Below are 27,188 nucleotides of genomic sequence, written 5' to 3'. Positions count from 1 at the left end.
GTTTAATAATTGATGAAGCCTCAACGCTATCAATGAAAGCAGTTCTGATAGTTTTTGTTAAAGTTGAGGATTCAGAATGCCCAGCAACCATTTTCATTGAGTTGTCGGAATTAGAGAAACAAGATGCAGCAATGGGAAGCTTATGTAAAGTTAGGTTTACCACCAAATATCTGCAGAAGAATTTAACAGCTTTCTGCTCTGATGGTGCCAATGTTATACTTGGGAGAAAATCTGGAGTCAGCACCAGAATAGCTCAAGACTTCCCAAACATTGTAATCTGGCACTACTTGAACCACCACCTCCAACCTGTGCTGGATGATGCAGTAAAAGAAATAAAACAAGTGAACCACTTCAAGGTATTCCTTGATAAGGTACACACCGCTTTCCAGAAATCCTGCAAGAGCCAGAATGACCTTTTCCAAATCTCTGAGCAACTGGGCATCGAAATTGTGAAGATTGGCAGAGTTATGGGGCCAAGATGGGCTGCCTGTAGTTTAGGGTCAACCATAGCTGTGTGGCATACTTATCCAGTGCTACATCATTTTTTTCTGGGCAATGAAAGATTCCCTGGCATGGCTTCCCGTTTTGAAATTTTAAATTTTTTGAACAATTTGGCCCTCACGATCGATATTCTAAATGAGATTTCTCTTCTGTCAAATGCCCTGCAGGGGAGAAACATAGATATCATCAAGGCAAAAAAATTAGTATTGCGATCAATTAAAGCATTTGAAATGCTTAGAGGGGGAAAGGGCCCATATGAAAAAAAAGGCTAATGCAATTCAGAAGCCTTCAAAAACATAAAATTAGTTCCAAATCAATGATTTGTTGCCCTTCCTCATGAAAACCTTTTGGCAAGCATCATCACCAATTTGAATAAAAGGCTGATGGATTGCGACCATCTAAAAACAGGTAGCCAATTGCCAGATGCAAACAAATTATACTTTATCACATATTTGGAGCTAGATTACTGGAACATTGAAGATGTAGTTGTTCCATGGGCACAAGCAGAGGCAGCATTGATTGAATTTGGTGATATTTTTAATTATAAAATTGATTTGAACGACTACAGAGATTTTTTGGAAAAAATGATCAAACATCCAAAGACCTACAAAATTCTTGACAGTATCAAAAAACTAGAGATATTGTCAGGACAATTGCTGTTAGTTCAGCAGAGGCGGAAAGGGGGTTCTCAAAAATGAACCTCATATGTTCAGAGGAAAGAACCCGCCTAATCGTTCCAAACATTAGTAATCTGATGACAATAAGCATTGTTGGCATTCCTGTTGAGAGATTAGATCCAATTCCTGCAGTGAAAAAGTGGCTCATAGCACACCATCACACAACTGATGATCCACGAGTAAAGACCAAGAACAGTGCAACTGAGGAGTTGGAAGCCTAAGAACAATCTGGAAACATCTTCAATCACAAAACCTATAACACAAGTAAGCATTTGAGTGTATCTCTTTCATTGTATTATTCTTATGTAAGGTGCAAGTGCATGCAATTAAAGTCTTCCTTTCTGTGTCTCTTCTTTGTGCAGGTTATTGGAGCAAGATGGTGAGGTTGTGGTGTAGAAGACCAGCAAGGCAGTCATCTTTCCTCTGTAAGTAGCTGTTTCATTGTTTTGTGTGCTGGTTTCATCCTTAATGTAGTGCGTGCAAATTGAAGAGTTCATTTCTGTGTCTCTTTGTGCAGGCCATTCATTGGAGCAAGTGTGGTCAGTGATGTAGAAGACAGACAAGGCAGTCATCTTTCCTCTGTAAGTAGCTGCTTCATTATTTTGTGTGCTGGTTTTATCCTTAATATAGTAGTGCATGCAATTAAAGTCTTCCTTTCTGTGTGTCTTCTTTGTGTATGCCATTCATTAGAGCAAGGTGGTCAGTCGGTGATGTTGAAGACACACAAAAGGACAGCCATCTTCCTTTTCTATTATTTTGTGTGCTTGTTTCATCCTAATGCAGTGCATGCAATTGAAGAGTTCATTTCTGTGTCTCTTCTTTGTGCAGGCCATTCATTGGAGAATGGTCGTCAGTGATATTGAAGACTAGAAAGTCATTTTCCTTCTGTAAGTAGCTCTTTTATTGTTTTGTGTTCTTATTTTAATCTTATTTAAGTAGTAAGTACACAAAATAATACATTTCCTTTTTTATATCTTCTTTTTGTAGATCATTCATTGGGGCAAAGAAGTCAGTGACATCGACTTGGCCACTCCCACCTGGTCACGTGACTGCCAAGCTACTCCCATCTGATCACATGACCCCCAAGCCACTCCCACCTGGTCACATGACTGCCAAGCCACTCCCACAAAACAGGCCACACCTACAGAATAGGTTCTAAAAAAAATTGAAACCCACCACTGTGACACTGATAACCTGAAAGTCAGATTAATTCTGAACATGCACATCTTTTGGTAGACTAATAGATTTATATCTATAAAAAGGCTAACTGATAGCTTGTTGGGCAGACAAGCAGAAAATAGGCAGGGAATGAAGCATGAAAGAGTCTGGGAGGTGCAATGAAAGAACTGCATTGGCTTCACCCTGACCCATCCTCCAACTTGCGGACTTGTCAGAAGGGCCGCTGTGCATATAGGGCTAGAAGGGGAAATTGGAAGGACTGCTGTCAATTTCACCCTCTTCCAAATGCACCAGATAGGTCTGCCAGGCAGCCCCAGTGCTAATAGAACAGAATCACAGCTGGGTACACCTGGAAAAAATCTTTTTAAAATATATTTTTTTATCAAATACAAATTAAAAAGAACAAAAATATTAAAAAGAAACAAATAAAATAAGGAGGAATAGTTAATAAATAAGAAAGGAAAGAAAAAAGAAAGAGAAAAGAAAAGGCTTTCAATCTTTTTAGCAATGGTTATAAATATATTCTGCCTTCTTTCTCCAAAGTTACATCATAATTTCCTTCTTTCTATAAACTGCCCTTTCTAATCTTCGAAACCATAAATCACAAGTTCATTTCTCTCTCTCTTTTTTTCTTTAGCAAAAGTCCTTAAGCTGTATCCAGTCACTGACAAATGTGGCTGTTGATATTTCTCCAATCAAATGAGCTAATTTTACCATTTCTGCTAATTTTGTCATCTTCCTCCATTGTGGATATTTCCCAGTCTTTCCATTGTACTGGAAAATTCTCAATGAGTGAACAAAATGATGCCATTCCAGAAGCATAGAAAACCTATAATGCACTAATTTTGGAAAGAACCAGCAACAGATGTTTTTCTCTATTTAAATTATTTGACAGCTGTTTCCCCCCACACACACAAAAAGCCTTTTTAGTAAACTACTAAACATATGTGTAGTAAATCCAAAGGATGTGCATAAATACAGTAGCCCACCAAAAGTCTGAACCATGCTTTGTGAAGCACAAGTCAGGCATACAAGTCAGTCAGATGTCTGGGTCTCCTTGCAGTCCAAGTCCAAATGGTTGTGATGGGAAGCATCAGTTGACTGGAGGGGAAGGACATGCTTCCAACAACTTCACATGGCCCACAGAAGATACCTGAGTGCATTGCCATCAAGATTTTGGGATCAGGTATCTTGGATCATCCATAAGCCAAGACCTGTGTTGGGAGAAAATGGAAGATATATTTTACCTGAAAGAGCAAACAAGGAATAAAATTGCTTCCACGTTGGGTTGGGGAACGTGGCAAAGTCAGTAAAAGATTAGCAGAATGTCTCCACTTCATTTGATGAGACATGCAATGATCCTATACAACAGATGGACAAATATTTCCACCAGTTTTTTAATTGTTCCAGAAAGAAGACACAAAATATACCTATCCTTCAGAAAATAGCTTCAAATCACATTTCTCTTTTGCATTGTCTTCCGAGCTGAGGGTACTTCCACAGAGTCAAGCCAGGTGCCTCTGGCCTCCAATCACTTGTTTTGTTGAGATTGGCTCAGAGATGTGACCTCAAGATGCAGAATGTTACTAGCTGCATAGATCAAAGCAGTGCAACAAAAGGAACAGGGAAATCAACACAGGTGCTAGTCAAGTATGGTGCAACATACATTAGAATGAGAGAGTTAATATAAGACATCTGAAGGACACCAGCTTTATCTGAAACCAATCTCTCTTGTGCTGCTGGGTGATACAGGTGAACACATCTGGAGGACACTAGGTTGGAAACTAGACACAGCATTTATGTCCACATAGTTCCTGTATAATAAAAGTCCTTAGTACAAAGAAGGTGATAGTCATAGGAATATCCCATCTTTATATATGGGTAGGAAATTGTAGTCATGATCTCTCTTAGTGCAGTGCAACTCTACGTTTACTTTTCAGGAGACTTTTGTACTTATCTCTTTTAGCCCTCCTCCCCGACTTACTCAAATCACTCATCCAGACCATTTTTATGATGGGCTAATGCTAGCAGAAATACAAATAAACGCTGCTATTAAATCTCTTCTATAATTAGTAACTTGATTTCTAAAATGAAATGAAAAATGTAACGTTCCCTCTATTAGCTCACTGAAAGCTAAAATCTTGTTCCATGACCTGATAGGGCCATGCCTTCTAGTTTCTAAGAATACTTAATAAGGTAATGTTTAGGAGATTACTATCTTTATAGCCCTTGTCTTATTGCAACTGTGTAGAAACAAAATGAAACATACAGGCTGAAGGGGAATTCCAAAAAAGACTGTTAAAGACTGTTTGTTAAAATACTGTTTTCTGTCCAAAATGTAGTAGGACAGGCTCCATTGCAATGGGCCTGGTCTGGATGCTTCTGCCAAACATAACCACCTCCCTTTCTCTCTTTCATATCTGTTCTAATTTTCCTAGCTAAATGATGATAACCTATAATCAGTTTGCCTTTTGAAATTCAGGCACCCAGGCATTCATTGATGAGCCTGTTGATCGTCAGTTGTTAGCATGAGTGACAGCTTCCAGTGCCGCCTGTTCAGTTTAAATTCTTGCAGCTGGCTTCTTAAATTTGCAAGGATTGAAAGTTGTAAAAGAAATCTGCCCTATATCTGTCTTTAATGATTAGGCATACCGGTTCTCTACTAAAAACAAAAGAAGCTGCATGAGAATAAGGCTAATGCAGACCTTAGTCGCTTAAAGTTTTCTCCTGTAAGACCTCTCCTCCTGTTCAATGTTCAATCCTGAAGCAATTCGCAATTTAATGAGCTTATATGCCGCCCAATCCTGGAGGACTCTGGGCGGCTTACAAATACGAAATAAAATAAAATAACACATAGGGGAAAGAAACAAAAACAGTTTAAAAAACACAACATACATTTGACTTAGCTGGGGGTTGGAACTGATTTAAAAATCAGCAACCCCAGGCCTATTGGAACAGCCAGGTTTTGGTGGCTTTTTGGAAGGCCACGAGAGTAGGAAGGATCCGGATCTTTGCTGGTAGCTCATTCCACAGAGCGAGAGCAGCTACAGAAAAGGCTCTCCCCCGAGTGGTCGCCAGCCAGCATTGTCCGGTCGATGGCACCCGGAGGAGGCCTAGCCTGTGGGTTCTTATTGGACATTGGGAGTTCTGTAGCAGGAGACGGTCTCTCAGATATCCAGGTCCAATGCCATGTAGGGCTTTAAAGGTAATCACCAGCACTTTGTAGTGCGTCCGGAGACCAATAGGGAGCCAGTGCAGCTCGCGGAGGATAGGTGTAACATGGGTGTACCGAGGTACACCCGATATTGCTCGCGCGGCTGCATTCTGGACCAACTGTAGCCTCCGAACACTCTTCAAGGGCAGCCCCATGTTGAGTGCATTGCAGTAATCGAGCCTAGAGGTGACGAGGGCATGAGTGACCATTTGAAGTGCCTCCTGGTCCAGTTAGGGCCGCAATTGGTGCACCAGGCGAATCTGGGCAAAAGCCCCCCTGGTCACAGCCGACAGATGGTGTTCTAATGTCAGCTGCGGATCCAGGAGGACACCCAAGTTGCGGACCCTCTCTGAGGAGTGCAAATTTTCACCCCCCAGGCTAATAGATGGAGAATCTGGACTGTCCTTGGGAGGAAACATCAATAGCCACTCGGTCTTGTCTGGATTGAGTGCCAGCTTATTTACTCCCATCCAGACCCTAACAGCCTCCAGGCACTGGCACATCACTTCCACTGCTTCGCTGAGTTGGCACGGGGTGGACAGATACAATTGAGTATTGTCCGCGTATTGGTGGTGCTTGATCCCGTGCCGGCGAATGATCTCGCCCAGCGGCTTCATGTAGATGTTAAATAGGAGGGAGGACAGGACCGAGCCCTGCAGCGCCCCAAAAACCGGCCCTATGGGCAAACCGGAAATTCAGGAATGGACTTCCAGTTTGCTCGTAGGGTCGATTTAAGCCCACCGGAGACTTCAGAGACCTTCAGGAGGCTTCCCTGAAGCCTCCGGAGGGCTTAAACCGGCCCTACGAGCAAACTGGAAGTGACTTATAGCCTGGGAAGGGCAAAAAAAGCATGCCAAAATGGGGGGGAGTGCCTCTCATGCGCACGTGCACACTGGGGGGGGGGTGTCACACATTGTATTATGGGTGCAGCATGCCCATGCATGACTTCCCCTGCGCTCCCCCCTTATGACATGTGAGCCAAAAAAAGGTTCGCCATCGCTGGTGTAGGGTCTGCTTGGGCGGGGAGTTGAACTAGATGACCTACAAGGTCACTTCCAACTCTGTTAATCTGTATCAGCCTCAGCTCAGAACCTATAGGATAGGACAGCAAACTTGATAGATTCTGCTGACAGATCTTCAGAAGCCTACTAGAACCATAGAGGCAGAAAGAGATTTGGAGATTTTTATTAGCCAAATCCTTGCCAGACATGGATCTTCAACCTACCCCAAACAAATGGCTATCCAATGGGTTCTAAACCTCTAATCTGGGTTCACTGAAAATGCGCGTTCGACAAAAGCCCACCGAAAAAACCGTGGGGACAAAAGCCCAAGTTTGAAATCGCGCTGAAGAATGAGGACAGAAGCGCGCCAACAACAGTGCGCCGACAGAAGCGCGCTCTTAACCTAACCCTAAACATAACTCTAAAGGTAACCTAACCTAACCCTAAACCTAACCCTGAACCTAACCCTGAACCTAACTCTAAACCTAACCCTGAAGTTAACCCTGAACCTAACCCTAAACCTAACCCTGAACCTAACCCTGAACCTAACCCTAAACGTAACCCTAAACCTAACCCTTACCTTTACCCTAACCCTTACCTTAACCGTAATGGCGCTTCTGTCGGCGCTCTTTTGTGGGTGCGCCTTTGTGGGTGCGCTATCAATGTCGTGGTTTTATTGATGCAGTTTTGTCAGTGCGCTGTTGTCGGGCGCGCTTTTGTCGGGTCACGCTAATCTGCACCCAGTATGTAGTCAAGATAAATATATTTATCTTTTTAATGTAAAAAATATGAGCTGTGGACTTTCACGGGTCTTGAACTCAATGGTAATTGACTGGGGACTATGAGCATTCCCATGTTAGTTGCCAAATCAAGTAACAGTTTTGCCTATATACTAAGAATAAGGCCAACAATAAGAGAATTGGACTAATCACCCTTGGGTACAATTCAAAATACTATTATTTCAACTATTTGAAAAGAAAAACATTTTCTCAATACATTTGAGATCTTTTAAAGAAGTGTTTCACTTACTCCTAACAGACATACCGTATATTTAATGGGAACATGAAGGAGGTCCTCCTGGGTAGATGCTCATGGACTATAGAATTCCTTACCAAGGAACAGTAGTTTAATTTCCTTACAATTTTTATTTTGGTAGACTTAGGGACAAGAGGGCAGGGGGTGTAATGGCTCAACAATTAAACATATGAGCTTCGAGACCCAAGTGCCATGCAACAGGGTGAGCTCTCGTTCCTGCCCCAGCTCTTACCCACCTAGCAGTTCAAAAGCACACAAATGTGAGTAGATTAATAGGTATCACTTTGGTAGGAGGTTTACAGCATTCCATGCACCTTTGGGGTATAGACATGCTGCTCACATTACCACAGAAAATGTCTTCAGACAATGCTGCCTCCCTTGGCCTAGAAATGGAGATGAGTACCATGTCCTTACCTTTAAGGACAAGGAACCTCAGTTGACATCCTCCAAATTGGTTGAAATTCAATTCCCATAATCCCAATAGTTACCAGGTAAATATGGGGAGTTCATGCTCAACACATGTGAAAGTCATAAAGTTGTGAAGAATAGTCAACTTCCAAATTCAACTTCCAGGACTTGACTATGGATATTTACTATTTTGAAATGCCTGTGTTTCTAAGAAAAAATTAATAAAGGCCATAGTAATCCATACTGATTTCTCAACATTCCTTTATTAGTCCCATGTTTTCAAAGGAGCTTCAGTCTGTTCTGGCCCCAAAGCTAGGAATTCAAAATAGAGATAGGGACATTTAGTAGATTAATTATATTGTACAGAACATGCAAGCTGTGTATGCTATTTATATTGAGACCGGGCTTGGAAATGAGTCCCTTAATTTCTCTTTCTGGTTACATCTTGGAACTCATGCAAATCTCTTATCTTCACTATACAGTGATTAATGTTTCCTTGCTTGGAGAAAGGGTGGGAGAGCCACTGTGAAAATTAGCTTAATTGAGAGATCAGACATTTTGTTCTGGCTGCTTCTTTTTGGCTACTAATTTCTTTTAATATCATTCCTATCTAGCAGAACAATACCATACAATCACACTTATTTTAGTAATAAAGTGATCATGATTATCATTGGTTATCAAGAGATCCATTACTAACAGAATAACTTTTCACTTTTTTCTCCATAGAGAGGGCCAAGATGAACACACACGCACACACAAACACACACACACACACACACATTCACACACAAAGAGGAATTCAGAGGAATTCAAACCAGACAGATCATAATCTTCCAGTGATCAAAAAGTAAATCTATGTTCAGTTTTAATCTAGGAATATTTTTCCTGCTTATAGTTCAAGTCCACACATAAAAGAAATCCTGTGCTGTGATAGGTTTTGTGTCTTACTTTGAAGAAGAAAAGATGTAAGCATCAAGGCCAGCTGAGATTCTTTGTCTGGGATTTAGCTAGCTGTCTTCATTAGCCGAAGAACAATACCAAAGAAAAGAAACTGCTGATAGAGAGAGCTGCTCATGTAAGCTTTATCCCTTTCATGGCTTTTTCATCATGCCAGTAATTAAATCACTCTGAGACAGACCCTACCATACATGGGCTCATGTTTCCTAACCATAGATGTGCACGTTTTAAATTTCTCTCCTCAAACATGGGAGAGGTATCATTTATCTCAGAGCTAGAGCAAGGCATTTTGCTCTCCGAAGAGCATTACAAGATGGTAGCTGCCTATCCAATCAGCCACACTGGATTCACTGGCTGAAATAAAATTTGCACGGAACAAAATCTCTTTCATTAAAAAGTACAAATAAACAAAACAATAAAAGAAAAGTTCACATTTATTCTGATTTAGTACACATAATTTCATCCTGTATACGCATATACTGTAACTTTCGTTGGTCTTACACAAAAGAGCTCCTATCTGTTATTTAAAACTTCAGAAACGTAAAACATAGTCAGCCTTCCAGGAATGTTTTTCCTTTATGATTCACTTTCCATCACAAATATTCTATACTTTCAAGGCTAAAGCAAGCAATTCTTAAGACTACAGGAACAAAACAAAAGCTCCTGAGATTATTGTATTTTAACTCAACGTGAATAACAAACCCCTTCCACCACTACATTTGAAGGTCAAAGACTTAATATTGGAAGTGCAATCTAGGCTATGTAGGCTATTTTCCTGCCTCCAGCACTGAGTAGCTAAGGTCCAAGGGTAAGAACAAGCACTGGATCAATAGGCCAATCTCACCACCTATTGCTTTCATGGAGACCAACTTGATGCTTTTGTGAAGCTCACTAATAAAACAGAATGAAATAATGCTTTTACGCTAGTGTTTCCCAGCAACTAATACTGAAATGATTACGACCTCTGAATTTGAAGCTTTTCATTTTGTTCTCTCTCTTTTTTTTTTTTTTTTAGCAAGGCATCCATTTTCCATAAAACAGAACGGGGGAATTAAAATTTCCCACCTTCTGTGGGGCTTTGAAAAAGATATCGGGTGAAGTAGTAGTGTTAGTGGAAGAGGCATGCTGCATTTCTTTTACCTGCTTTTGTTTGTCTGTTTTTGAGGGAGAATAAGAGTGGAAATGGGGATAGAAGGTTCTAGAAATGAAATGGCTATCCTTTCTTCCAGTAAATCCATCAGCCCCTCCTACTCAAAAATATGCTTTTGAAATTCAGAACTTTCCTGCTTAAATTTTGATGGAAATAGCCTTAGGAGTTTCAAGACATAAGTAAGGTATGGTCATTACATATGACCATAGACTCTCAGGTGCCCATCTCTAGTCTAAAGGAATCTAAAGTCATAGCTTCCTTAACACTGCTTATTATTTATGTGGCTATCCTCTTAGGACTGGTGATAGTGTTTGACTTGTAATTTACCTTCAAGATATATTATTATAGCCACCAAGAGACATTGGATACAAGATGGGCAGCAAATACATTTCTTAAATAAACAAATTATGATGTGGAGCCCCAAATGATTAATCTCAAGAGTTTTGACACTTCATTTTCTTTGTTTCCTTCTTATTTGTCCCGATTAAAAAAAAAACCTGACATGCTGGATTTTCTGCATATTTTCCCTGTGACATTTAAATAAAGTTTGAAAATATTGGGATCACTGTTTCTTGTCAGTGAAACACTGATACACATTACTATATCCTGTGTGCTGTCAAGATGTGTTCTATCCTGTAGAACGGGATTCAGGTCCAACCTTAGAAGTGAAAGGATATTGCTCCTTTTCTATCACAACAATTGATATTACCTCAGTTTACACATCATGCCTTTCTGGACGCCTCCCTGATTAAATTCTCTGTCTCAGGGTCATTCCTAATATTTCAGGCAGGTGGACAAAAGCATGTCCATAGGATCGAACAATTTGGAGAAATTGACATCATAACTCACAGTGATTCCATGGAGGTGGTTTTTCGTTTTGAGGAATTTGCTTTATGGGTCATCATGCTTACTTTGTCACAAAGGCATACTATTCTACAAAGCAGTTCCCAGGTTTTTGCCCACAGGTTGTATCTAATGATAGCCATTTATTACTGGTTTCCTTTCCTTTCTTTATGCCCGCATTTTAAGTCTGCTATCATACACAAAAGATTATCCCACAAAATAACCTTTTACAGTATGCTACATGGGACTTTCCATTTTTGCTTTAACACACAACATCTGTTACCAGTGTAGAAATCATTCAAACCATCCTAATTCACTCATTCCTTGCTTTTATCTTGAATTTTTTTTTTACTTAAAGATTTTTACTTAAAATTGCAAAATGCCACTATTATAGTGGCAGCATTGTGTTGGTAATTTTCTGTTGATCATAACAAATATTATTTAGCTTATTACTGCCATGATAGCTATTTTATCACCAACGATACCATTGACCAAAGGCAGGGGGGAAATATTTTGGTGAAAACCTAAACACTGCTTGTAAATGATTAATGTTATTTAAATGTATTTTTACTGATGAATGTTTAGATTTTCTTTACATCCTTGTACTTTACAGGCCTACTAATATGACAACGCAACATGCATTTGGGAACAATTTGAAACTGCTAGCATCAGTATAAAAACACTAATGTGCGATTGTTCCCCAAATGTTTTTGCTACTTTGACTTTTCTGTGGGCTCTTTGGTTATCATGTTCTACTATCAGTTGATGTCGTATTTCTGACATCACTTTTTTTGGGGGAAAAAATCATCTCTTCAGAATAATATCATCAAACAACAACATCTCTCTATCCTGGGTCCTCGGGAAAGACTCAGTAAATGGATAAAGCTGCTAAATCCAATCTAAATATCTGTTTGCCTGTGTGATAAACCATAATAATGGTTGCTGCTGTTGTTTATTAAATGTATACATGGTCCGACTCCTCGGGTCTTCAGATTCATTGAATTATCCCCCAAATCAGCTTAATCACTTTTTGATGGTAAGTTCGAGCAGTTTGGTTCCATTTGGACAAAAAGGGCTCTTTCCCTTTTCACTGAGTTTCTCCTAAAAATGTTCCATGGATTTTACCAAATTAATCTCTACTATGTGCTATACCAGCAATCCTCAGCCTTTCTTGATCCATGGACTGGCAGTGGTGGTGGCAGTGCATGGTGGTGGTGGTGATTTCATACGTTTGCCTGCTGCTTGTGTGGACCATTTCCCAATAGGCTGTGAACCAGTCTCAGTCCATTGACCAGAGGTTGGGGGACCCCTGTGCTACCCCAATATTTAATCCAACCTAAATGGATAGCATTTAGAGAAAGCTGCACTAGAAATTCTAGCTTCCAATTTTGTACCTGGTTTGCAAGACTTCGTGAGTATATTTCCTCATCATGCCAACCTTCTTTATGACTTCAGAATCTACTCTATGTATCTAACATAATCCTTATTTGAAAAGACTGAATCAGACTGAAAAACACACATGGGGGGGGGGAGATCCTATATCACCTTTGTTTTATATTTACAGTATAGCTAGAAAGAGAGAAAGAGAGGGAGGGAGGGAAAGAGAGAGAGACAAGACAAGACAAGTTTAGGATAGGGGAAAGAAATCATTTTGTATGCTGCTTTTCAGCTGCTTATATGCTTCTTAGCCTGGTCAAATGAAGTTTTTTCAAACTCAAAAAATATCACAAGGTAATTCAAGCCAGGCCAGGGAAGTGCTCTCTCTCTCTTCAGATTTTGAACCTTGTCGGTTGCAGCCTGCCTGGAGCGACTCCATCCTATGAGATCAAAAATACTGCCTTCCAAATATATATTTTTTCTTTTTGCTTCTGCTGAGTTTGTCACTGACTGGGTAGAACTTATCCCTTTCAAGCATGTGTTGGGGCAGGAGAACTGGAAAGGAAGCAAATTATTACAAACAACTTTCCCTGAGTGAGTTCATTTACGTTCCCAGGCATGTAGCTGGCAACAGCATCCAGGCCTCACTCCTTTGCCCCCCTCCCCGCCTTCCCTTGGCCTCTTCTCCCCCTCCTTCTTTCTCTCTCCCTCCCTCCTTCCCAGCGTTAATGACTTCCACATGGATCTCTGGCATTCTGAGCATTGTCTGAAATCTCCAAATTTAGAAGAAATATGAAAATTGTCAAGCACGCCTTCCTCGGGGGGTAAAACCAACATTCGCTTGAACTGTTGCAGGTCAAGGCAGCAGTGCCACGTGACCCAGCCTTAGCGAATGGTCTGCTCGGAGCTCCTGACAGATGTGGCCAACAGCCATCCAGCATCATCTTTCAGCTCATATAAGGTAAAAGTAAAAGGTTTTCCAGACTTTAAGCAGTGAGGAAAGAGGACCACTTGTGCTAGCCGCTTAAAAGAGGAGTGGCGGCTCGGATGTCCCAGTAGCCCCTCTAAAGTTTGAGCAGATGAAAAGGTCCCCATCTTCTCCATCCACTCCATGGGCCTGGCATACAACAGGTATGGCAGGAATTTCCACCTGTTGAAAGCAGGTATGTTTCTAACTGATGAACATTTGCAGAATTTAATCTCTCTCTCTCTCTCTCTCTCTCTCTCTCTCTCTCTCTCTGTGTGTGTGTGTGTGTGTGTGTGTGTGTGCATTTCTGTATTTCTCTGCCTTTCTCCATCATCTGTGTTAAGTTGGCTTTATAGCTTTAGTTACTTGCATCATTATTTGGGTAATATGGAAATATCATGATGGAACAAACTGTCTGTGACTGAATTCCCCATTCTGTTCTTAAACTATACATAATTTTACATGCTTAAAGTCACTTTGCCTTCAATTTTTCATCACATAACTTTCTAAGGTGGGTTTTTTTTTAATCTGAAAAGAACAAGATTGGGATGCCCTTCATGGAAATGAAGGGAAAATAAAGAACCTACCTCAAGCAATTGGAGCATGGAGGGAGGGGGAGGAATCTGTCTGTGGGAACCATCTTTATATATATTATATTATTATATATCCCGGAGTCCTTCGGGATTGGGCGTCATATAAATTTTGATAATTAAATTATTTGCCAGTCTCCTCTCCAGACTTTGAGAGCTGATGATGGAAATGGGAAACAAAGAAGCTATCAAATAAGATTTATTTCTTAATTTTTAGTAGTACTGTGACATGCCGGTCTGCTTATTTCAGTATCCTGATGTTTTTCTCTAGAGTGATGATTTTTGATCTTGAGAGTTTCAAGGCACAAGCGAAAGAGTAGAAAGATTTCGGTTAAGAAACTGAAATGGTTTTGATTTTAGGACTGTTAAGCCTGTAACTTCTCCTGTATTCTCACCGCCATCCTCACATGCTGTGCACCAAGCACAAAATGCCTGCAAAAATTAGTATTGATGTGACCCTGTACTTTTCCAAGAAAGATAAAGTAGTTCATCTCTGATGGTTGCCAGACACTACAAAGGCAGACTCTAAAATGCAGATGTCTCATACACCAGAGCTGTTCTGGTATTTGTTTGTTCCAGAGAATGTGTTCCAGGCTGGAAAATAAAAACCAGAAATATTTCCAGCCAAGACTGCCTTCCTCACCTCCCACACTGCAGTGGAAAAAGGCAATAGATCACCGTGTCTTCCCAGGGCTTTGTCGCCAAGGTGGAGCCAACCTAGAAGCAGAGGTGCTGCTAAAATTAGAGCAGCAAAAAGCTTCACAGGCATTAAACAACCCAGTGGGAAAAGGTGTCTGGTTTTGTCCATTTGTTTCACACACAGACACACACACACACAGTTCTTCTGGTAATGTGATCCAGGCCAGAACCAAAAGTGGAGATACTTTTGTAGAGCCAAGGTGGCGCAGTGGTTAAATGCAGCACTGCAGGCTGACTGCTAGATCAGCAGTTCAGCGGTTCAAATCTCACCGGCTCAGGGTTGACTCAGCCTTCCATCCTTCCGAGGTGGGTAAAATGAGGACCCGGATTGTTGTTGGGGGCAATATGCTGACTCTGTAAACCGCTTAGAGAGGCCTGAAAGGCCTATGAAGCGGTATATAAGTCTACTGTTATTGCTATTGCTATTGCTACTGACTATTCAATCTGTCCCTGAGTCAGCCAAATTTTCTAGTAGAAAGGAAATATTTTTTATAGGAAGGGATTCTGGGTTTTTTTTTTTCTCTTGACAGCAACATTTTAGGGGTTTTCTCTATGCTCGGTTGTTTTTGGGGGGGGATGTTTCTTTTTTTTTTAATGAATATTTTTATTTTTATTTTCATTTTCACAACAGACACTCACATGTATACTATACATAGCATGGTATTAAATAATAATTACATCAGTTCCTCTTGTCAACAATGCCCAGAAAAATAGAAACCCATTATAGCTCTTCTGCTTTCCATATACCTCTTTCTTCTACCACCCTCCAACTTTCTATCTTCCCTCCATCATCCTTTTCTACTCTACTTCCCCTCCCTTTCTACTACTCCTCTCTCTACAATCCACTCCTCCTTATCCTGCTCATCTTCCCCCCTTACTCTCTCTCCTATCCTTCTCTTCCCATCTTTCTTCCCCCTTCTGTTTCCCACTCCTCCTCTCCTTGGTGTATTTCCACTACATGTCAATATGCTTAACATATCCTAGTTTAAAAAAAAATAGTAATAATAATAGCAATGAAAATATAAGAAAAAAAAACCAGTATATATGTGGGGTCAAATTACATTAAAATCTAACGCGTCTCATCCAACCTAATATATATCCCTCCCCCCCACCCTCCACAACCTACCCCCCCCCCCCGGCTTCCCAGAACCCGTACACGGTATAGATTTTTAACAAACACAGTCTAAAATATATTGGAAAAAAGAATAAGAAATTAATAACATCTTTACATTGAACTTAGCTCCTCCTTGCTAAGCTAACTTTAAACAATTTAAATCATTCCTGATCTTAAGCATAAGCTATCTGGAATTTCTTAGTCCCGTATTTATTTTGTATATAATCAATCCATTTTTTCCAGTCTCGTTTATATCTCTCATTTGAGTGGTCCTTAAGATATGCAGATATTTTAGCCATCTCGGCTAAATTGTGACTTTCAATGTCCATTCTTGAATTGTAGGCAAGTCTTCCTTCTTCCAGTATTGTGCCACCAACAGTCTTGCTGCCGTTATTAAGTGCAGAATCAAGTTAATCTCTATCGCTGTACAGTCAGTAATTATACCTAACAAAAATAACTGAGGAGTAAACTTTATCCTTTTTTTTTGGGGGGGGGGGGAATGTTTCATCACCCAAACTAGATAACATCATCAGTGCTAGTTATGATGTTATTTAGTTTGGGTAATGAAAAGTTTGCAAGAAAATAACCAAGCTCAGGGAGCACCATGGATCCCTCATTTCAATCCTGAACTACAAATATTCTCCTCTATCAGCCATGTTTTAACATGCTGGTAGAAATTAAATATATTACATTGTTAATAGATCCACACATTTTTCTTTCCAAAAGATCTCAGATACACAAATTACCTCTCTGCCACCTTTATATCTGGCCACTTTCTTTTTTTTCCCCTCCCTCATTATAATATAGGTAGCAATATGAGCAGTATTGATGTTTTTTTCCCAAAATGCTAATATCTGATAGGAAATGTGGTATCAAGATTTAAAGCGCTGAAGCCGAAAAAGACAGCTGACAAGGAAGGGAATTATTTTCTTGCTATAGTGAAATAAAAACATGCATATGCATATTCCGATTTCCCAAAGCAATTATTTATAGGAAAGTCTGTGTGTCTAGACAGGGTACAATGTTAAATAGTTCCTGGAGAGAGTAGTATTTCCTTTCCTACTTGTGAAAACAGGGTCTGGAAATCATTTAAGTTTCTTTCACCCATCCTACTTTTTTTTAAAGAGCAGTTTATAAATCACATTTACAACTTTAAATAGTTTAAAAAACTATTCTGATGAAAAACAAATCAAATGCCTCCTCATTTTCCTCGGCTTTTCCAAAACAACATTTCAATTTATCCCTCTTCATAAAATGTCATGGAAGAAGTACAGATATACTTCCCAAGACTGACCCTAATCATTATTAGTCCTGCTTAGTTATTTCTTTTCTATTCTTTTTTTATTGTAGGGAAGCAGCCAAGAATTGACCATATATGTTTTTGCAAGACCTATCAAATCAACTCTGGGTTTGAGATTTCATTGTAGTGAAATCAAAAATGATTCATGATTGAATTCAAATATCATTTTTAAGCTCGTAATGCAGGAAAGAAAGCAAAAGTTGATGTAAGTTAGCCTCCTTCAAGCTACCAGACAATATTCCTGAGATACTGCAGTTCTTAAGAATTGTTAGACAGCTGTGCTTATATCTGGAAGACATAAGGCTGGGGGAAGCTGCTGTAGATCTAATTATGAAAATGCTCATAGGTTTTAATGTCTTGACAATTTTTTTTCTGTTTTGAAAATATTAGCCTAAACACTGACTATAGAATGCAACCATCTGCCTCCTATGGAATAATTGTCTTAATATTTTATTATCTTCGTTGTGGATTAGTGGAGAAGGGCAATTGTATCTGCTGTCTAACCTTTCACTGTTGTGATGCCCAATCACAGATGTTGAGGTTAGGTCCAGAAGGTGCTGACTTTTCCATAAGTTATATTCAAATACTGGAGAAAGGAACATAGATATGAACCTACCTTTTCATATAATTTGGAGCATATAACCTTTTTTAGCATTCAATCTTTTTAAAAGAAAGTTTTCTTATGTTATAATAAACCCTAATTAGAATGGATACAATTGTGTTCACTTACATTGTGCCAGAGGTAGTACATGTATTTCTAAATGACATTGTAACTTTATTTTAGTACACATTATTGGTGGAACAGTTGCACTAACCATTACTGGTATCTGGGGATGGGGGCTATTGTGCTAAGTGATAAGAAAGTTACAACACAACCTTGTGCATAATTAATGGTGCAACCACATGTGGCTAAATCCCAGAAAGATATGAATAAAACTGCAATCTGAGTTCCTTTGTTTAACAAGATTGTAAGTGAAGGGATTTGGCAATGCTCAAACAAGGCAGACCAGATTCTGAATGATATCAGTTCCTAACAGGATCAGCGCTAGCAATTCATCAAAAATTTGCACAAACTTCTATCCAAAACTGTATTTCGGAACATTATTAGATTGCTCATTTTCTTCCTACATATGATTTTCTCTACTCTTCTAATTGTGGGGAGCAATCTCTAAGATTGTGAGAGCAGGAGATCAGATTCTCATGTGCTTTAAGACAACGAGCCTCTGGAAGTCTTTCTGAAGCACTGAAGTGGTTGTCCTTATTCTTGCATCCCATCTTCCCTTTTTGTTGGCCAATGTTTCTTCCAACTGGCAATGGAAGAATGCTTTTTTTTAAGTAGCTAAATAACACTCTGTTCTCCTCTTCATTCTTTCCTTATACTATAATTGCAGTGGAAGAGAGGACAACATTTCTAGGCCATCTGGCAGGAGATGCACGATCTTGGGAATAGTAGGTAGGATAAGGTAGCCGTTTCTCCCAGTGGCAAATAGGAAATCTTGCAATTCAAAAATAGTAGGTAGGATAAGGTAGGCATTTCTCCCAGTGGGAAATAGGAAATCTTGCAACTCAAGAAAAAAAGTTGTAAAGCATTTTTTGTTATATTTCCTCACAAGCAGATGTCAGACCATTAGTTAACCATCTTCTCAAAGTCTTCAGAAACCCCATATTATTATAGGGCCATTTGAATGGTGCCAATCTCAGTTCAACACAGTCTCCCCATGCAGAAAGGGCCCAAGAGAGTACTTGATTTCACACATATAACATAGAAGATTAGTGTAAAATTAGTCAGAAGGCTCTCACCTTAAGCATCGGCAATCTTAAGTTTTGGGACAGACAGTCAATTGTTCCTCTTACGCTATTCTAGAGTAGCTTCATTGTCATTTCTAGGATATTTCTAGTTAACTTAGAACTATATATGTCAAATTGAACATATATAGTTCAATGTAAACCATTTCTTTTCTAGAAAAAGGGGAGAGAAAGCATATTGATCTCTTTTACATATCCATTTCTGGCTAAAAATAAGATCCTCATTTTAAAATTTTCAATTTCATTAACATATGTGACTTCCGCCAATTGATATTTGATAAAAGAGGGCTGACAATTTTAAACCAGTGGAATTAGGAACTATTTCCTGGTTCCATTTGCTTAAAAAAATCTACAACACCCAAGGGAAAGGACTTAAGTTATGAAATCAGTTACAACTCCGTGGGACAGACATACTATGCATACAGCATATTTCTAAGCTGTTGAAATCACTTACTAATCATTGTGACCACAATAAAATGTGGGCCAATATGATTCTCCTTGTGACTTAGCTATGATTGTAATCCATTACTCATATTCATATTTTTACAAGGTTATGACTGCTATTCCATAGTCTGTTGTCACTGGCTTTGGTTTGGCTGAAGAGTCAAATAAAATATGTTCTTCTAGTATACAAGCAGTCCCTGGCTTATGAAGGAGGTCCATTCCTAAGTCTGTCTTTAAGTTTATTTGTGGGTAAGTCAGAACAATATTTAGCATCAGTTAATTAAATGTGTGTATTAATCTATAGTATATATTTGGCCTGATGCTGGAGAGGGTTTGAGTCTATTGCTGGAGGGCGAGAGAGTGTGTTACTACTGGACTTAATTTCTTGAAATAAACATCAAGGGCGGTTTGGACATAATTTATCTTTTTTTTTCATCATAAATGGCCTTGTAGCAGCTAACACTCACAGTAACTATCTTTGATTAACTTGACGAACCTCCCTATATTGAGATCTTGCGCCTCTAACTTTGCCATCCTGCTTCAAAGAGACCAGAGACTTCAGCTAACATTTTCAACAAAAACATTTTTGGTTCTGGAGTTTTTGGGTCCCCATCTTAATCAATTGATAGCATGTATTACTCTAGTTCTCAATGGGTCAGCTCTTCAGCATGGGAGTTAAGTACATCATTTTCACAAATGTCTAATTGCACTTGATTGACAATATACCAACCATAACTTGCCTGACTCTAACAATGCTGTCAGCTGTAAACCCTTGAAAAGCATGCACAAATTGGAGATACATTTTTTTTCACATATACAATTTGTTCCACAATTTATTCCTTTCCTATTCGGCTGCTTTACCTCACCCCAAGAATCAGCAATATTTTTAATGGGATCATAGATGTTATAATTCCATCAGCTCTTCACATCACTTTGCATAACATGACTTATTGTAGAAAGTCTGCCATGAATATTGGGCCTTAAAGAAGGCTATGATCCACTGATCCATTGGCTGAAGTAGCAGTATGATGTTGGGGATAAAAATATGATATTTACATTAGTGTGAATGTCATCTAAAGTGCTTGGATGTCGAGGTGCATTGTCAAGCACAAGGAGAATCTTGAAAGGAATTTTCTTGGCCAAGCAATAATGTTCAACAATAGAGACAAAATGGTTCAAGAACTAATCTAAAAAAAATGGCAATTGTAACTGAAGCTTTTGCCTTGGTTTTCCAAGGAACAGGAAGAGATATTTTCATGATATAGCCAAGGGACCTTGGATTTAGGAAGCAATACACATAGAAGACTTGAGGTTGCAACTCCTGGATGTGTTACTCCCAATAACCTTAGCTTATCCTTCAAAACCTCATGCCCTGGTGCACTTTCTTTTCCTCTTTCAAAATGCTCTTTTAGGTATTCTTTACCAAAATCAGCTTGTTTCTTCTTCATTAAGTATTTAGTCTGGCAAATAACTTCCCTCCTTGATACTTTTTTCTCAGGATTTCAACAAAATCATGCACAGCATTTACATCAGTACTCCATCTTGCACTTCAATATTATGGAAAGTTGCCTTTATTTTGAAATGATTGAACCAAACCTTACTCACAACAAAACGTTACAAAGTAGTGCATGCGTTCGTTATTACAAATAGTTGTATGTAACTCAAACGTTCAGTATAAAAGCTTTATAGCAGTCCTTTCGTAAGGACTGTTGGAAGTTGTCTGTAAGTTGGATGCTTAAACTAGGAAATGGCTAGCTTGGGACTACTGGACAGCAAAACACAGATAATTTATCTAATAAATAGATAAGAATAAAATGTCAGCCAAAAAGAAGAATGGAACATTTAAGCAGCACAGAAAAAAAAAGGGAGGGGGGGGGGTTCTGAGAAACATATTAGCAGGCTGGATTTTCTGAACCAGGATAAAGTAAGGCCGGAGAAAACGGTGGCTCTGAGACAAAAAGGCTTGAGGGATTCCTTAGATCAGGGGTGTCAAACTCAAAGCCCAAGGGATAGATCTGGCCTGCAGGGTGCTTAAATCAGGCCTGTGGGCCGGCCTGGAAAAATCAAAGGACCAGCCCGTGGTGCCTCCACCAGCCAAAACTGGCCACAGCCCATTTTCAGCATCCTGCAGGACTCTGCCAGCCAAAAATAGGCTACGTGGAGGCCTCGTAGTCCATTTTTGGCCAGCAGAATGCTGCAGGAGGCCATGGAGGCCAAAAATGAGGCACAGAAGGGTGGCTGTACACAGCCCCCATGCCCATTTTGGCTGGTAAAGAGGCATCTGTCCAATCTCTCCCCCCCCCCCCCCACTGCTCCCCATGCCTCCTGTTGGCCCGTAGAGGAGAACTACAATGTTGATCCGGTCCTCGAAGAAATCCAGTTTGACATCCTGCCTAAGATGCATTGAGCCTGCATTAGATGAAATTTTGCTGGAGCAAAATTGAGCTTGATTGGCAAGGGGAAGGAAGGAATGCCCCATGGATAGGGTACGAGAATCCCTTTCAGCTGGTTACATATCTTCTCATTGGCCAGGCTACCTGGGGCTCCTGGGGGTACACTTCAATCAAATAAAAAAAAGCTAGATGTTTTCCACCTGGGTTGTAATGCTGTGGCTTGGGAAAGGCAAGGTTTAGCTGAATTATTTTATTAAAATATAGTTAATTCTTCCCTTTAATTATCAATTTCCAATTTTACGTCGATATATTGCCATGGTTTTGTTTCTGTTCCTGTATTTTCCCCATACTGCTAAGGTAAATTTGTTCCAAATTTGTAAACATTTGAATGAATGCAATTAAAATAAATGGATTGCTTCACAGTGTGATTCAAGAAATAGGACCGGAAGAAGAAATAATCCATTCCCTTCATCTGCTCCCTAATTCAGATCAAAATTGGTCATGGGTGCTATTTTAAACAATTTGGAGTCTGGTTGCTTATGTGGATTTAAGACTAAATTGATTCCGACAACACTGTTCTGTTGGAAGAGAGGATCACACTGAATAACTGGATATAATTTTTTATTCTTTCTCCTGTCCAGAGGGATCAGCAGAAGGTTATCTAAAAATTTGTCCCTGAAGTGAGCAAATACTATACCATTAGGTGAACTTTTTTCAGAGTTCTTAACTACGGCCATGCTGACTCAAGAATTCCTAAGTCATGGGAAAATATTATATGTAATTCACCTACTCATGTGTCATAAAATAAAGGTCAGGATTTTCTGCCAGATCTCTGGGTGATCTACATTTGGTTAGCAAGGATGTGAAACTCGTCATTGTCTGCCAAACACAGCAGATAAAAACTCTTCTCCAAAATGCATTTTGCATTTAGAAATGCATGTAAAACAGTAAAGCAGAGCTTTTCTTTAAACTATTTTTAGGTAGCTAACAGCCACAAAAGGCATAGTAGCAACATGGGGAAAACATCAAGAACCTGAGACTAGAATTTCTTTTTCACCTTCTAATCATTCTTTTAATGATTTGGGGAGGGTGGGTGGGTGTTGAAATGAAAATAAGTTATTGAAAAGCCTATAAAGCCTACCGGAGTCTTAAAGACACTTATTTTATTTCATTGTTTGTCTAAACAGAAAGAGGATATCCTTTCTGTATTCAGCAGTCTGGAGGCATGATCCTGCGCAGTTCCAATGCTCACAACCAAATTACTAAAGGACTTCATCAGAGGTTGTGGACTGAGGATTCTGGCTATTTAAAAAAAATGCTTTAGAGACACTGTTGGTATATGGGTAAAAGGGCCAGGAACTTTCCAGATAGGCATCCACAGTTGTTCTCTATTTTCTCTGATATATAGCTACCACCCTTATGCAGGGTTTCTGCATATACAGTTCTGTGCAAACAATTTTCAAGGAGCTTTTTAGTGTCTTTATTTGTTGCGCTTCCTCCCTCTCTCCCTCTTCTCAGCTTCTTTATGTGCTTTCACTTTGGGGCTCATTTCTTTCCCAGGGAGGAGAATGAGAACTGGGGAGGGGGATCACTTTTGGCTTCCAATGCTTTTGTCAAGCTACCTTCCCTGACAGCAAACTGTCATCCTTCTCACCGGTCACTTCACTTAGCAGATCACTCTCTGGGGTCCTGTTGCTCCTTCCAGATCTCTACCCTGAAGATCCCTTCTCCTGGACTCACACCAGTGGTGGGTTACAACCAGTCTGCCCGGTACAGGCATACCAGTGCCTGCTGGGAGCACCAGGTACTGTTCCGGTATGGTGCGCCGGAGGACCTGCCCGAGCTCCTTACCGGTATTTGAGGTTTTCAGGGCTTCCACGCATACTCATGGTGTGTACGGCGCCTGCGTGACACGCCGCCGATCAGCTGGAGCATCGCGGGTGGTAAGTACACAGGCGTGTGCTGCACACGTTCATGCGGTGCACTCCCACCCCGTTGCACTGGGATCTGGAACCCATCACTGACTCACACAGTATTGCCGGTCCACAAAAACAACTCCAGGAAGGCCCAACAACTTTCTCCTCCACTTGCTAAACATTTCTGTTCTTTAGGCTATAAGATAGATGTATCTGCATCCATAGTGTTCTGTGTACAAAACTCTCAGTGTCTCTGAGCCACTGAGCTTGAATCTGACCAACCAAAAAAAACCCATTCACCTTAGGATCAACCCTATAAAAGTGACTGAGAGCAGGTGTCAAAATCAAGGTGATAAACACCCAGCCTTCTTTAAGATAAAGCTTGAGGGGTAGGTTCAAGACATATATTTGAATGGTCCTCATTGTTTCCTTTGGTTCTGAATTCTTCCTCACTTATTTTCAAAGCTGCTTCTTCACTAGTGTCAGAAACATTTGCTTTCTGTGAACTTCTTCCATTGGACAATTATAGGAGAGTTTAAAAACAAACTTTGATCGGCTCCAACTATTCTTTCTCCCATGATGTTACACTAGCTCCACTTCTGCTGTGCCTTAACCTCACTTTTCTCTTTACGCTTGAGAAACTTTTCCCTTCCTGGCTCAGTCTTTTCCTTTCTTTATTTTTGTTAACACCTGCTCTGTTAGCTTCCTTCCCAGCCCCCCCTTTTTTGATTTGGCTAATTAACTGACAAAATATGGGGAAATTTGTGCTGTCTGGCACATCACAGAAGAGATGCTATGGATCCCTTCAGCAATATCTTTTGTGATTCCTTGCATTGCTATCTGGGCATTCACCGAAAGTATAATTTATGTCTTCCACAAAACAAATGTGAGATCCTGCTTCCCTATTCTGGGAGAACCTCTCACAAGATAAGAGTGCGCTAGAGTGCATTCTGTCTTTATCAGACCAAAGGTATTCCTTCCATTTACCCTGGCTGGTATTTCTACCATGGCTGCATTTTGGAGATTTATTTGGAAAATAAACCTTTCTGGGACCGTTTTTAGTGCAGGTTTGAGCTATACAGCCAACCTTGCCATATAATGTTTTCTCCTTCTCAGATTTCAATCTTGGCTCTTTGCTACTTTTATTACACTCTTAGTTTTCTTTTAACACAGTCTTCTCTGTGGATTACTCACTTTCATCTTTCTTAGAAATTTCTCTTTTTACTAGTCCTCTTCCAATAGCAAATCAGACTTTCCTTGCATCCTTCATCCTGCAGGAGCCTAAGTAATCTTCACCCATGACTGCATATCTTTGAATAAGAGTTGTCCTATTCAAAGCTATAATGTTCCTGGCACAACTTGTAGAACTGTTCTAACATCACTGGGTATCTTTTCTATGATTGTAAGCTTTACTACTTCTTTCTGCAAGTCAAGTCCAACATTTTCATGTGGGCATTCTCTAAATCTCTGCCCAAACATACACTTTGTGACTTTATATTTCTGTCAAGTTGCCTCAGGCAGGTAAACTCTTAGGGCTTTTCTGGAAAGTTGTGTTCCAACCTAGCAACTCATTCCTGTTCTGGCCATACATGCATGCAGTGACTTGTGTAAAAAGAATTGTAAGCTTGAGTTTGGTGCCAATTACACATTTTCTGAATTCATAATGTGTCTTAATTCTTAACTGAACTACTTTCAACTAGGGGTGTGATTAGTGGACTTTGGGATTCTAGTAGAAGGGGAAGTACGCCCCTCTTAACAGGATTGTCTCTCTTCCCACAAGAAAATTGTGCCATTTATGGACAGATCTCCCACCTCCTTGAAAAGCACAGAACTGGCATCATATCGGACCATATTCTACCATTACTCAGAAGAATTCATTTCTATTCCATCGTCTATTTATGGTCATTTGGGAAGGCCTTTTCAGTCTCTTCCCATATATAACGCTGCCATTTGAGCCAAGAAGCAGTTAAGGAAAAGCAAGCAAAGTTTAGTCCACCATGCTTGTTTGAACATATGTCATATCCTCTACTTGTCTTTTGTATACAGGACACTATTTATGATCCCGGTGAAACCACTCTCTCTACTTTTGCATTTTGCCTATTTATTGCTATTACTATGCATACCTGCACATTACAACTTATTCAGTGTTAATACAGCTTCGAATTCTCAAGGGAGAAAGATGAATTCATACCTTGCATTAAGCCTTTGTGTACTTGCTACTTACGTACTTATAGTTTGTACTTGCCCAATGTGATTTCTAAAGCATGGAGAACAATCTTTCTCAATTCAGTAGTTGCGTGTTCTTCTATGTTCTTGCCAGAATAGCAAAATATTATTTGGATTTAGGGATTCTGTTTTTTGTAAAATTCTGATCATAGAAGAAGAGCTACATGAGTAAACTATATGCATCTTCTCTCTACATTTCAAGATGACTAAAAGGTCAAAACTTAAATCAAAACCATTTCTGCCCTTTATTCTGTAACTTCATGCTATGGAGGAGTGGGTTCCTGTACCATTTGGTAGTGGTTCACTGCATGTGCGCACCCACGTGTTGCTTGTGCATGCGCAGTTCACTGTAAATTGTTCTGTGCATGTGCAGAAACATGCCAGTGATGGCAGATGAGACCAGGGAACCGATTCGAGGGCGTGGCCAGCCTGGGTTGCTGCTAGTTCTGTGACTCAGGACAAATTACCACTACCGATTCGGCTGAACTGGGCTGAACCGGGAGCAACCCACCTCTGATGCTATGTGCTCACTGCAATAGAACACAGGCAATGTATTCACTTAGGGAAAACCCCTGAGGGTTCATTTTAACAGAGAGCAAACCCCACTCCCTTCTAGCACTGAAGATGTCACCAGGTTGTCCGTTGGAGATATCATCTTTAAGCAAACAACTAAACTCAGAGACCACCAAGGACTCATCTTATGTCCAGTCTTGGTAGCTATAATCTTTCCAAGTGCAGGAAACTGGGAGTCACATGGATTTTATCAGGATTGTTCTGACCTTCTTCAGGGACTTCCTTTCACACTCTCCTTGTTCTTTTGCTCAGTCCTTGGGAACAGATGGAGGTCACCAATCAAAAGAGAACAGTCTTCTCCAGTGGACCTCCTGATGTGAACTGAGCCTTACTGGGAAACAAATCTTGCTAACCATTTCCTTTATTTTAGGAATGCAATATGTAAACAAGCAAGAGCTGTCAATTACAGACACCCCAGTTCACATGCTTCAAAACTAGAAGCCTTCCTGGTCTGTAGTGGTTGTTCTTGTGGTTTAAATAGGGTTTTTTTTCTATTTATAAAATAAAGAATTGTTATAAAAGCAGGAGAACTCTGATAAGCAGTCCCCATTTTCATCCGTAGTTTCCCCCATAATATTCCACATTTTAAAGTGTGCATCCCTAGGATGTTCATATCAACCCACTTACTCTCTGTTCCACATGGAATGGGTTTAATGAAACAATAATAGCTCTAAAATGTCACTGCCCATAAATATAAAATGGGCACGTGTAATCTTTTAAGTACTTTCTTGGAAGTATTCCTGCTTTGTTTAAAAACATTGTACATCCCTATCGTGATTCAAAGATGCCCAAATTGCATACACACACCACAAATACAA

The 27,188-nt window shown here is 39.9% G+C and overlaps 1 long non-coding RNA gene across 2 annotated transcripts in view; it reads right to left on the bottom strand.

Annotated features, from left to right (window-relative positions):
* Positions 1 to 2,289: 2,289 nt before the first annotated feature.
* Positions 2,290 to 27,188, bottom strand: part of LOC116503807 — a 70,998-nt gene continuing 46,099 nt past the window's right edge. For both annotated transcript variants that reach the window (XR_004254747.1, XR_004254745.1), the window contains one exon: positions 2,290 to 3,571. This is a non-coding gene — a long non-coding RNA (uncharacterized LOC116503807). The remainder of the gene's footprint in view (positions 3,572 to 27,188) is intronic.

This window comes from Thamnophis elegans, chromosome 2, assembly GCF_009769535.1.
Source record: "Thamnophis elegans isolate rThaEle1 chromosome 2, rThaEle1.pri, whole genome shotgun sequence".
NCBI classification, from domain to species: domain Eukaryota; kingdom Metazoa; phylum Chordata; class Lepidosauria; order Squamata; family Colubridae; genus Thamnophis; species Thamnophis elegans.
Note: the sequence above shows the minus strand (reverse complement) of the source record. Positions and strands in the feature narration are given on the sequence as shown.